Raw genomic sequence first — 12,628 nt, 5'->3', positions numbered from 1 at the left:
GAAGTTTGAATGTGCTAGAACTTCTTTTGGACTTGTGAAGAAAATATAGATCATTCTTTGAGCAAGGTATTGGGTGATCAGTTGCAACATTGCTTGTCCTTTAGGTGGGAGTTTGTTGATATTGTGAAGGCAATTAGTCACACGTTTCTTCCCTCCAATAAGCAAGTCTCTTGGTTTCCTGAGACTTTTCATTTGTAATATTATTGGAGCCTTTTTATATGTTGCTCTTACTCATTTGTAATCATCTTTTACATATTAATCCAATACTCTACAGTCTAGACATAGCCACTATTGTGGTGAACCAGGATAAATCTTGTGTTGTGTATTTTTCTTATTACATCTATTTTATTTCTCTGTTTAAATCCTTTCAATAACTACTATTAAACTCCCACTTGTAGTAACTACAAGATTTAGGTTAAACACAAAATTACCAATAATGTCTTAACTCTTAAGTTTTAAATAAAATCCTAAAGTATTTGCTTGGAAGAGATATTTGGAGTACTAATTGTATCGAGAACAAAGCCTATTCATCTAGAGGTTGTGGGCCACCCTTAAACATCACACACTAAGGGAAGAATTAAGCTTGGGAAAAAAAAGTCAACTTTTACTATTTAACACTTTTGGTCTAGGAATTAAGCTTAGTGTGTGATGTTTAAATTGTTCCGAGGTTGTGGTGTAATAGAATAGACTTGATGGATATGTTCTAGCGTGAACACTGGCTTGCTACAATAAGAAAAATTTTAGCCTAGAAATCATATGCTGAGGGTATGTTCTAGAAAATAAGTAATACATTTATGTACAATCCAAATTTTAAATCAAGTATGTGGTCCTAGAATTTTGCTCACCTTGCATTAAGGAAAGCTCTAAAACCTCAGCTACTGTTTATCAATAAGAGGAAAATCTGGTCAAAAACTGTTAGGAATGTCACATTATTAGATTTCTATGCTTTGTTGAAATATTCTGTAGGAAAATATATTTGTTTTACAAATATTTGATTGTCTTATCATTTGTTAAAACAACTCAAATGTGTAAACGAGTGCCTATCAGACGTAAAATAGCCTTCATATAATAAAGTATGTTTACTGCCCTAGAAATATCAATATGTAATATATTATTGAATGTATTATTGGGAAGAGAAGCATTGTTATTCCGTCCACAAAATTTGTTTAGCTTTTATGAATCCTACATATATTTAATAGAACATTTTTTGTGCGCCAGAGGTATCCCATGATGCAGCATAGCATCCAACCCATCTTACCTTGGTCTTTGATGCAGAGATAATTCACAAACTCCCACTCAACTATGCTTACAATGAGGAGTAACCTGCAACTTCACTCAATCTGCAAATTTTGGATTTCCTAAGGGCTAGCTTTTATGTACTGTTCGGAAAACTCAAACCAAGCAATAATTCAAACACATTAGTCATATTGATAATCTTTCGATGATTTGAGAACCTTGTCAGAATCCCTTGTCTTGGTCTCTTTGGTTACCCTGTACTTAATCTCATTCCCACATAATACTATCTGTGTAATAGTCACTTTTATTTTCCTTTTGTATAGATTCGAACACAATGGGCTGTAACTTTTGAACCCAATATTATTTCCTCAATCACTTCGGTTAGACCAAAAACAATTGGATTTCCAATGACATGTCATAAAATCAGCAGGATCTAACAGTATAATCCTAAGTTATAGCCTCTACACCAGACTGTGTTTTCTATATCAGTTATACACTTACATTTATGTTCAAAACTGCATGAAAGAATTTACAAGATAAAAACAACATTCCATTATTATTGCTTGGGAAGAATCTATAATAGCATAAATTTTAAAATACTAACTTGAGAATGAAATCCATGTCAACAAAAGGTGATAAGTTAGATATCTTGCATTGGCTAAGAACCGATAGCATGAAAACCAAACAAAACATGCAACATAAACCCAACTTTACAATTGCAACCAAGAACGAAAGGTTCTCTATTTGAGATTGGGGTTCTAAATAAAATTATAGTCAAATTATTAACCAAGAACTGATAATATTCCGCTGTTAAGGTCGAGTGAACTCAAAACAATCATATTTAGAATAAGTAGGAACCAGTAATTAAAATAATGCTAAGATCGGCTATACAACCTGATAAGCATTTCAATTTCCAACCCGATTCTATTACAACTTATTCGATGCTCGAGATGAGATTCAGGGGACCCTAACTCCAATAATAATTTATGTTTCTTTTAAATAGGACCAAGAACTTCCTAGTACCATGTCAAACAACAGGTTATCTTTTCTCAGAAATATGTCACGACTTTAAGGAAATGCTTCAATACATAGTTTACAACATGGAATGCAAAGAAACACTATCAAACTTCCTCATATCGACCCACTCAATCTAAGCTTACACATTCTATTTTACCATCTTGTGAGAAATAATATGGTCCTTCTCAATTCAAACTGCATTTTGTTTTCCTTTCATTCAAATTATATTGGTAGAAATCTACAAGGTTAATAGTTTATAGTGACAATATTCTTATCCAGTGTTGTCCCACCTGTTCCAATGGATGATAGAATGGGTGTCAGTATGGAAATTGACGGTGATATATTTTATTTGTATACTAATTCTGTTGGAAATAAATGTCAATGCCTGCAGGTTGTTCTCGAGCCCCACACCCATATACCCTATCAGGTACCCGCAAGCATTCATCGACGACAGAGATTCATTTTGGTAGGTGAGATTTCGAATTTGAATGTTGAGAGGGAAAATGGAATGAGACAAAAAGGAATGTTATTTTTTCATTCATTGGATAGAGAGCAAATCAAGCAGATTAGATTAGAAGTTGCAGAGAAGAGCAGTGGAAGAAGGTCAACAGATCCAGTCATCAGAGTGCAGAGAAGGAGTTTGTTTATTTCGTGCCTGCAGTTGCACATCTTCTCTCTGTTCACTCTGTAAGTTTATTTTTTATTGGATTCGACCTGTGAAGCAGTGATTGCTCCAGGCATTTTTTTATGCAGCCATTAGAGCTTCTAGTTTAAAGTTTGAAGTATTGAAGCCATTTGAAGTTTTAGGGTAAATTTAGGGTTTTTCTGGTTTAAGCCGAATGCTCCCAGATCTTGTATTTTTTAAATCAAAGTTAAATACTAAGCAAGCAGGCATACTCGAATCTATTGTTCTTCCTCTCTGCATTGCATTTGAGAAGATCTTTGTTGAATATTTTTAGTTCTGAGTCTCTGGTTTTAATCGTGAAAAGTTTCACGTGATATCCTGGTTGCTCGGCTTGGTCCCTATTTCTCCATAATGGAAGCCGAGCTCACTCGACACCTTCCTTTGCCGAGGTCTCCTCTTTGTGCCAAGTTCACTCGACACTTGTTGCCTATCACTCGGCACCTTCATATGCCGAGCAAGTGCTGAGTAAAATTGGCACTCGACACCTTCATGTGCCAAGCAATTTTTCCAAGTGCCGAGTATAAATTGTTTTTTAGGTTAAGTTGTGAGTTGATTTTAATATATATTTCTCACATGGTATCAGAGCTTTGAGGCCCCACATCCAAAGTGAGTTAGGGCATTTGTTTTTTCTTGGGATATTTATTATGGCAGGAGATGCAGGAAAGATTTGGCAACAGGCACCATCATTTAATGGATAGAATCATGATACGTTTGCAAAGAAAATGAAAACCATTATGGTTGCAAATGATTTGTGGGATTTTGTGGTAAATGGATTCAATGATGTGACTGATCCAACTCAATATGCTACTCTCACAAATGCACAAAAGACTCATTTGAAAGAGTCAAGGAGGAAGGATGCTAAGGCATTAAGCTTGATTGAAGCAACAATGACAGAGACAATATTCCCAAAGATTGTAGCAGAAAATTATGCAAAGGAAGCATGGGATATCCTTGAGAAAAACTTCAAGGGGACTGATAAAGTCTGTGCCGCTGTAAAGCTACAGAATATAAGGAGGGAGTTTGAGAGCCTTCAAATGAAGGAGAATGAATCAATTGCAAACTTTAGTTTAAGAACCTCCAATGTGATTAACCAACTGAAGTCAAATGGAGAAGACTATCAAGAGCAGAGGATAGTGGAAAAGATATTGAGGAGTTTACCTCATAAATATGATCATTTGGTCATGACCATAGAAGAGGCAAAAGACCTCACTACTTTGACAATGGATGAGTTGATGGGTTCTCTTCAAACCCATGAGTATAGGATCAATAGATCCACATCTTCTTCTACCCAAGACCAAGCATTCAAGGCTCAGTCAAATCCAAGAGGAAGGGGGAGAGGAAGAAATGGCTCAGGCAGAAACTCCAAAGGTAGAGGCCGAGGAAATGGAGGACAAAGAAATGCTGCAGCAGAAAGCTCAAGAAGAGCAGATGGAGCAAGTAGCTCACAAAATACTTCAAGAGGAGGTAAGAAAAACTACAACTCAAATAAGAGTAATGTAGAATGCTACTACTATCATAAATATGGGCATTATGCAAATGAATGGTGGAAGAAGCAGAAAGATCAGTCAGGGCAAGCAAATGTGGCTGATGTGAATATGGGAAGTGAAAACACTGTCTTCATCATGTGTAATGTTGGTGAAGAAGGAAGCCCTAAGGTTTGGTACCTCGATAGTGGATGTAGCAACCACATGAGTGGTAATGAAACCTTATATTCATTCATTGACAAGAGTTTTAAATCAGAAATTAAAATGGGTAATAATGGAACCCTACCAGTTGTGGGCAAAGGATCTATTATGGTCCGCACCAAGAAAGGTGAGAAAAGAGAAATACAAAATGTGTATTTCACCCCTGGTATGAAGCACAATTTGATGAGCATTGGTCAGCTCATTCAAAATGGATACAAAGTGCTGATGGAGAATGACATGTGTGTCATTCAAGAAAAGGATGGGAATAAGAACCTACTTGCAGCAGTTCAAATGACAAAGAACAAAATGTTTCCCTTGAAGATTGAGAAATGTTTCTCATCTCAAGTTAGTGATGCATCTCCCACACAATCAGCTCTAAGGAGTGTGATTGAAGATCCCTCATGGCTATGGCACCTTAGGTATGGTCATCTTGGCTATAATGGTTTAAATTTATTCTCCAATAAAAGAATGGTAGAGGTTTTCCATGTGTAGGAAATTCTTGTGACAAGTGTGAAGCTTGTATTTTGGGTAAGCAACATAGACTTCCCTTTAATTCTGGAAATTCTAGGAGGGCTAGATATCCATTAGAGTTAGTGCATACTGACCTAGTTGGTCCTATGCAAGTTACTTCCATTGGGGGGAGTACTTATTTCATGACATTCATTGATGATTTCAGTCATAGGACATGGGTGTATTTCTTAAAGAATAAATCTAAAGCATTTGATAAATTTGTAGAATTTAAAGCCCAGGCTGAAAGAGAATGTGCACACTATATCAAGGTCCTAAGATCAGATAGAGGAGGGGTGTATACCTCCAATTCTTTTGTAAATTTTTGTAGGAAACATGGCATTAAGAAAGAGCTCACAGCCAGCTATACACCATAGCAGAATGAAGTGGCTGAAAGAAATAACAGGACCATTGTTGAAATGCCAAGGAGCATGATGAAAGAGAAAGGTCTCCCAACTGAATTTTGGGGAGAGGCTGTGGCAACAGCAGTTTACCTAATTAATAGGTGTCCTACAAAGGTAGTCGGTGACAGAATTCTAATGGAAGCTTGGTCACGAATAAGATGGACAGTTGAACACCTAAGGGTGTTTGAATGTGTAGCATATGCACATGTGCCTAAAGAGAAAAGGCAGAAATTTGATGAAAAAGGTGTGAAATGCATTTTCATAGGATACAGCCCAGAATCAAAGGCATACAGATTGTATGATCCATTGAACAACAAGATGATGTTCTCAAGAGATGTGGAACTTCTGGAAAATCAGTCTTGGTATGGTTCAACTGATGAGTCACCGAGCACTTCTAGTAAAGTGCCAATTATGAGTGAAGAGGATGTTGATGAGCAGCAAGAAGAAAGAGCGGATAGAAGAAAAGGTAAGCAGATTCAGACAGTGCCGAGCTCCACTAGGCATGACCGAGTGTCAGTGCCGAGTACTAGTGAAGACTGAGTTAGTCAACAAAGAAACAACAATGAAAATTTTAATCCCACACTCTCCTCCCTGTTACCAAGAAAGACCAAGAGTCTTAGGGAGATATACCAAGATAAAATGTATGAAGATTATGATGAGAGTGTTAATTTTGCATTATTTTCTCATAGTAATCCAGTATATTTTGAGGAAGCTATTTAGGAGAAGAAATGGTGTAAGGCCATGGATGAGGAAATAGATGCCATAGAAATGAATGAGACATAGGAGCTAACTAAATTGCCTCCAAAGAAGCATGTGATTGCAGTGAAATGGGTCTATAAGACCAAATGCAATGAGGAAGGAAAGATTGATAGGCATAAGGCAAGGCTGGTAGTCAAGGGCTACAAACAATAGTATGGAAGAGATTATGATGAGACCTATGCTCGAGTTTGAAGAATAGAAACCATGCATGCTGTCATAGCAATTGCAGCTCAACACAAGTAGAAGGTATTTCAAATGGATGTGAAGTCTGCCTTCCTAAATGGTATATTGAATGAAGAATTGTATGTGGAGCAGCCACCTAGTTATGAAGTTGCAGGTGAAGAACATACAGTATATAGATTGAAGAGAGCTCTTTATGGGCTCAAGCAAGCTCCACAGGCATGGTACAGTAGAATTGACTCATATTTGATGAGCAATGGCTTAAGCAAAAGCAATGGTGAGCCCACTCTTTACATCAAGACAATAGATGGTAATGTATTGATTGTTGTCTTGTATGTAGATGATTTGATTTTTAGTGGTAATGATAAGGCTCTAATTGGTGACTTCAAAGAGGCCATGAAAAATGAATTTGAAATGACAGACTAGGTCTCTTGAAATACTTTCTAGGCAGAGAAGTAAAACAAATGCATGATGGCATTTTCATCTCTCAAGAAAAGTATGCAGGGCAGATCTTGGAGAGATTTAACATGCATAACAGTAAGGCAGCCCCCACACCAACATCAGTAGGTCTGAAGTTGAGCAAGGAAGACTCTAGCAAGAGAGTGGATCCAACACTATACAAGAGTATGGTTGGAAGTCTAATGTATTTGACTGCAACTCGGACAGACCTAATGCATGCAGTAAGTTTGATTTCTAGATTAATGGAAATACCAAAGGATTCTGATTGGCAAGTAGGAAAAAGGATCCTAAGGTATGTGAAAGGCACCAACGGATTTGGAATCTTGTATATTGCAAATGATGACTTTAAGTTGGTGGGTTACACAGATAGTGATTGGGCTAGAAGTATAGATGATAGGAAGAGCACTTCCAGATACATGTTCCATATGGGACTAGGTGCAATTTGATGGGCATCCAAGAAGCAACCTATTGTTGCTCAATCTACAACAGAGGCTGAATACATTGCAGAAAATGTAGCAGCATGTCAAGCAATTTGGCTAAGGAGGATCTTGACAGATTTGAATGAAAGGCAAGAGGATGGAACCATAATTTATTGTGACAACATCTCATCAATTGCATTGTCCAAGAATCCAGTCTTCGATGGGAGAAGCAAACATATTGAAATCAGATATCACTTCATCAAAGAGTTGGTGGAGAATGGGGATATCAAAAAAAAATTTTGTAAGTCAGAGCAACAGCTACCAGATATTTTCACCAAGCCTTTAGGCATTGGACCTTTTGTACACCTAAGAGAGTGTCTTGGTGTAGTTGATTTGGATCAACAATGATCCTTGTTTATGGGTCTCAGGGCAAAGGGGGAGTGTTGGAAATAAACATCAACGCCTGTAGGTTGTCCTCGAGCCCCACGCCCATCTACCCTGTCAAGTCACCGTAACCATTCATGGATGGTAGGCATTTATTTTGGTAGGTGAGATTTTGAATTTGAAAATTGAGACGGAAAATGGAATGAGACAAAAAGGAATGTTATTCTTTCATTCATTGGATAGAGAGCAGATCAAGTAAATTAGATTAGAAGTTGCAGAGAAGAGCAGTGGAAGAAGGTCAGCAGATCCAGTCGTTAGAGTGCAGAGAAGGAGTTTGTTTATTTCGTGCCTGCAATTGCACATCTTCTCTCTGTTCACTCTGTAAGTTTATTGTTCATTGGATTTGACGTGTGAAGCAGTGATTGCTCCAGGCATTTTTGTATGCAGCCATTAGAGCTGCAAGTTTAAAGTTTGAAGTATTGAGCCGTTTGAAGTTTTAGGATAAATTTAGGGTTTTTTGGTTGAAGCCGAATGTTCACAGATCTTATATTGTTTTAAATCAAAGTTAAATACTAAGCAAGCAGGCATACTCGAATCTATTGTTATTCCTCTCTACATTGCATTTGAGAAGATCTTTGTTGAATGTTTTTAGTTCCGAGTCTCTGGTTTTAATCGTGAAAAGTTTCACATGATATCCTGGTCGCTCGGCTTGGTCCCTGTTTCTCCACAGTGGAAGCCGAGCTCACTCAACACCTTCCCTTGCCGAGCTCTCCTCTTTGTGCCGAGTTCACTCGGCACCTATTGCCTGTCACTCGGCACCTTCATGTGCCGAGCAGTTTTTCCAAGTGTCGAGTATAAATTGCTTTTTAGGTTAAGTTGTGAGTTGATTTTAATCTATATTTCTCACAAATTCCTATCAAAAGAACCAACTGATACGGAAGGAAAGGGCCCCTACTATAGGTTTTTGTTCCTTATGTTGATATAAGTTAATGAAAATGTCCACTGTAACCTCAGCTCTACAAGTTTGCTTGAAATACATGCAAATTTAGCATAAACAATTTGTGCAATTGCCGCCTTGCTCCATCTACATTGAGTACCAATCTTTCTTTCCCAATCTTCTTTGGAAGGCTTTTACATAATTTCTTATACAACCCACAATCAAAATCCACAATAGAGCATTCGTTGTTTGTCAATATCTAATTACTAAATCTTAATAGAGGCGACACAACAGTAGCAGTTGGTGCAGCCCATGCAAATCATATCACTGATCTTGTGATGTATGCAAATCCAGAGATAGTGGATGATATGTTACAGATGCATGGTAAATTGCTGAAGTTGTTGAATGTGTCTTTTGACGTAGCTATTCTTCCAACCACATATGGATAATTAAGACCACCATTAGGAATTCATCATTTGGAGATAGTGGAGTTTATTGCATTTTTTCTAACAAATGGAAGTGAAGTTGCTTGTCAAGGTTTAGTTTCTTTGGGTGCCATCAAAATGGTCATCAAACTTTTTCTCGACTATCCATTCAACAATTCTTTGTATTACTTTGTGGAGAGTGTTATAAGCTTATGCCTAGAAAGTAACAATTATGTTCTTCTTGATCAGCTTTTCCAAGATTGTGACTTGCTTGTGAAACCTTTTTAAGTTGATGAATGCCTTTTCTTATTGATGAGTCCATTAAGCATACTGCACCTATTTGTGGTATATCTCCACCAGAGAGAGGAAACATGGGACATATCACACGTATTGTGAATAGACTTTATTGTCTTGGGAATACCAACATCTATATACAGGACTATTTGTAGTTTTTATTTAAAAAAACCATACACGTGTATATTTTTTATATATATAATGCATACGGAGACCGAGCACTCAAGATTTTGATAAATATTTAACTATATCTCGTCTTGGGTTGTCCCAGTACAATCCAAAAGAGGAATTTGGACACTGATGATAATGAATTTCATGAAAGGGATTATGATGTCTTAGTAATGGTAAATAATTTAATAGAAGGTTTTTTAAAACAAATATTTGAGAGTAGAGAAGTTCATGGAACCAGTGGCAGAGGCGATGAGGATGTCTTTTTTGAGGATGAGTCCCTAGATGTAATATCTTCTCTTGGCTTGGCCGAAAAAGATATTGCTCAGTTGAAAGAAGTAATATTTACAAATACTCACTGGTTTACACTTGAAGAGGAGGAATCCAAGGAAACATAAACAATATTTTTGGTTTCCTCACCTGTAAGGATGGATGATAATCAACTAAACATCATGCTGAACCCAACCACCAGGGGTATCAGTAGTGGAAGTGAGGATGAGGTTGTGGTAGGGGAACATGAGGAGTTAATTGATATTGCAACTTCTAGTGATTCCTCATTAGAAACTGCCTTTGATTCAAATATTTGTGGTCAAAGAAACTAGAAAAGATTGTGCGAGTTAAATTGAGTTGTGTTGGTTTCCCTATTGTTGATTGAATATATTCAATATAAAGAATACAATTGAGTAATACATTGTATGTTAAGTGCAATGTTTGTATGCACTTGAGGGGAACACGGGCACTTAAAACACAATCAGATTAGATAGTTGATAAGCCACAGACACACATGAAGAAAGCAAAACTATGCAGGGATCATTTGAATAAAAATCAAATTGAATCAAAGAAGGACTAGAAAAGTATTAATCCTTTGAGTGTCTAAGAAGACTTGATATGATTCTATAGATAATAATATTTGATATAATGTGTTGGCATCATTTAGATTTGATGTGAACAAAAAACTATACACTCAATGTTGCATTGGAATATATAAAGAATGTATTTAATAAGCGAGTCAGGAACCCATATCGCTAATCAACATCTATACAAGTATTAAATCATAAAAATTGAAATTAAGGATAAAATAGGAGATTCAAATCAAATAGAAGAATCAAATCATATTTTATAATATATATTTGGTACTCATCACAAGAATTAGAGTCATATATCTTATAAATCAACTACACCTAAAAGGATACTCGAGGAAATATGAGTTGTGACATATATACATCATCAAATACAAAAGAGATATGATACGCTACTAATCTACATCTAGCAACATTTGGGCTAAATATTTTTTGATTCGCTTATGGAGTTCAATGACTTTGATGATTATCTGGAGCAACTTCAACTTCTTACATTGATCATATTTGCGATTCAGTTGGCACAGTAACATCTATTCAAAGTACTTGAAGATCCTTGATCTGTTTGAATGAATACATTCAAGTGCCTCGCATACATTGAGCTCACTTTTGTTTCCCTTATGAAGGGATTTTTCAATGCTATAAGGTTCAAAACATATCATAGGAATTGAAGATTCTACCAAAAACTTATACGTACAAGAGATGCACTCATAGAGGCCTTATTAAGTTTGGTTTGAAGAGGTGCAGCACATGGATTACATCTTTTGATTTAATGACTTGACACGTATTCATACTTGTCTGAAAGAGGAGCCTTTGTAGAAGTTTCTCATCTTTCTCAACCTGTGTTAATTTTTTTTTTCCTCAATATGTGTAAATCAACCAGTAATTGGATAATAATTATTGTATAGAGTAGTGTCATATGAAGCGAAAAGATGACATAACAGGGGAAGATTAGAATAATTAAAATAGAGAATAGAGGAAAGAGAAATATAACAAAAGTCTATATACGAATAGATTGGATTGGATAATCTCTTCACCAATATTTGGATTATTGAAGATATAGTTGCATCTTACTTGTTATTAACTACATAATAAATTAGAAGATGTATATCAAAAAATTAAATCCATCATCAAGTCAATATAGTTCTTAATATTTGACTTAAATTGATGCTTTTTTAATAGAAAGAAGTTCCTCAGTAAGTGCAACAAGTTGGGTCTCACTTTTGGTCAAAAAGTGGAAGTGTTTTTCCTATTTTTGAAATTTCTTTTCAATTGATATCAAAACTTGACGCTTTTAGAAATTGAGTATAAAAAAACTTTAGAAATAAAGATTGTAGTGCTCAGAATCTACTTTTTGAATTTGTAATTTAGTTGTGTACCCATATGATAGATTTTGTTTTTGTTGTGGATCTATAAAAATCAAATTTATAAAATGTTCATTTCAGGATCATACTACACTCGTGCACCGACACCATAATTTGACACAAAAAAAAAAAATTTAAAAATCATTTTAAAAAAAGTTACCCAACACACTAAAGATTGATGAAATTTTTTTTTCTTAATTTTTAATTGAATAATATTTTTATTATAAATTTCTAATTGGCTATAAAGGTAAAATTTAAAACCTCTTATGTACAGACACCATAATTTGATCAAAATTTTATTTTTCTCAATTTTTAATTTATTTTTAACTTCAAAAGAATTGTATGTAGATTGATGACATATAAATTAGTTTTAAAAAAATCATAAAATTTAAAATCTTATTTAAGTTTTAGTGAACCTCGTTATTTTACATTTAGGTACCACCTTTGCTAAAAAAAATGCAGAAATAGTAAATAAAATAAAAAAAGTATAAAAGTTCCATTTCTGAAATAAGGATAGTGAGAACTCTAATGGATTTTTGTTTTGTAAAAAAATTTGATTCATAAGACCCTGTAAAAAGTATGGCAAGGCTTGAATTTGTTAGTTCAATGCCTTAGCCAAATCTTGAGAGGTCATGGCATAGGCTTGTTGTCACAAAGCCTACCACGAACTAAAGTTTGGGGTGACGAAAAAAATCTTGCCCCATGTTGTAAGAAATGGGCACTTTTTTTTTTTAAATTCAAAAAATTGGTGTCCATTTTGAAAAACTATTTTTAGCATTTAAAACACATTTTAAATCCCCCCCAAAAAAAATTTGAATTTTTCAAGAAAAGCACTCGATTTCTAAAAA

General features: G+C 35.4%; 1 pseudogene; it reads left to right on the top strand.

Annotated features, from left to right (window-relative positions):
* The first annotated feature begins 2,551 nt into the window (after positions 1 to 2,551).
* LOC149546627 (uncharacterized) lies at positions 2,552 to 10,161 on the top strand (annotated as a pseudogene).
* Positions 10,162 to 12,628: the final 2,467 nt, after the last annotated feature.

The sequence above is a fragment of the Cupressus sempervirens genome, chromosome 7, assembly GCF_028749045.1.
Source record: "Cupressus sempervirens isolate cs-2001-9-10 chromosome 7, ASM2874904v1, whole genome shotgun sequence".
Lineage (NCBI taxonomy): Eukaryota > Viridiplantae > Streptophyta > Pinopsida > Cupressales > Cupressaceae > Cupressus > Cupressus sempervirens.
Note: the sequence above shows the minus strand (reverse complement) of the source record. Positions and strands in the feature narration are given on the sequence as shown.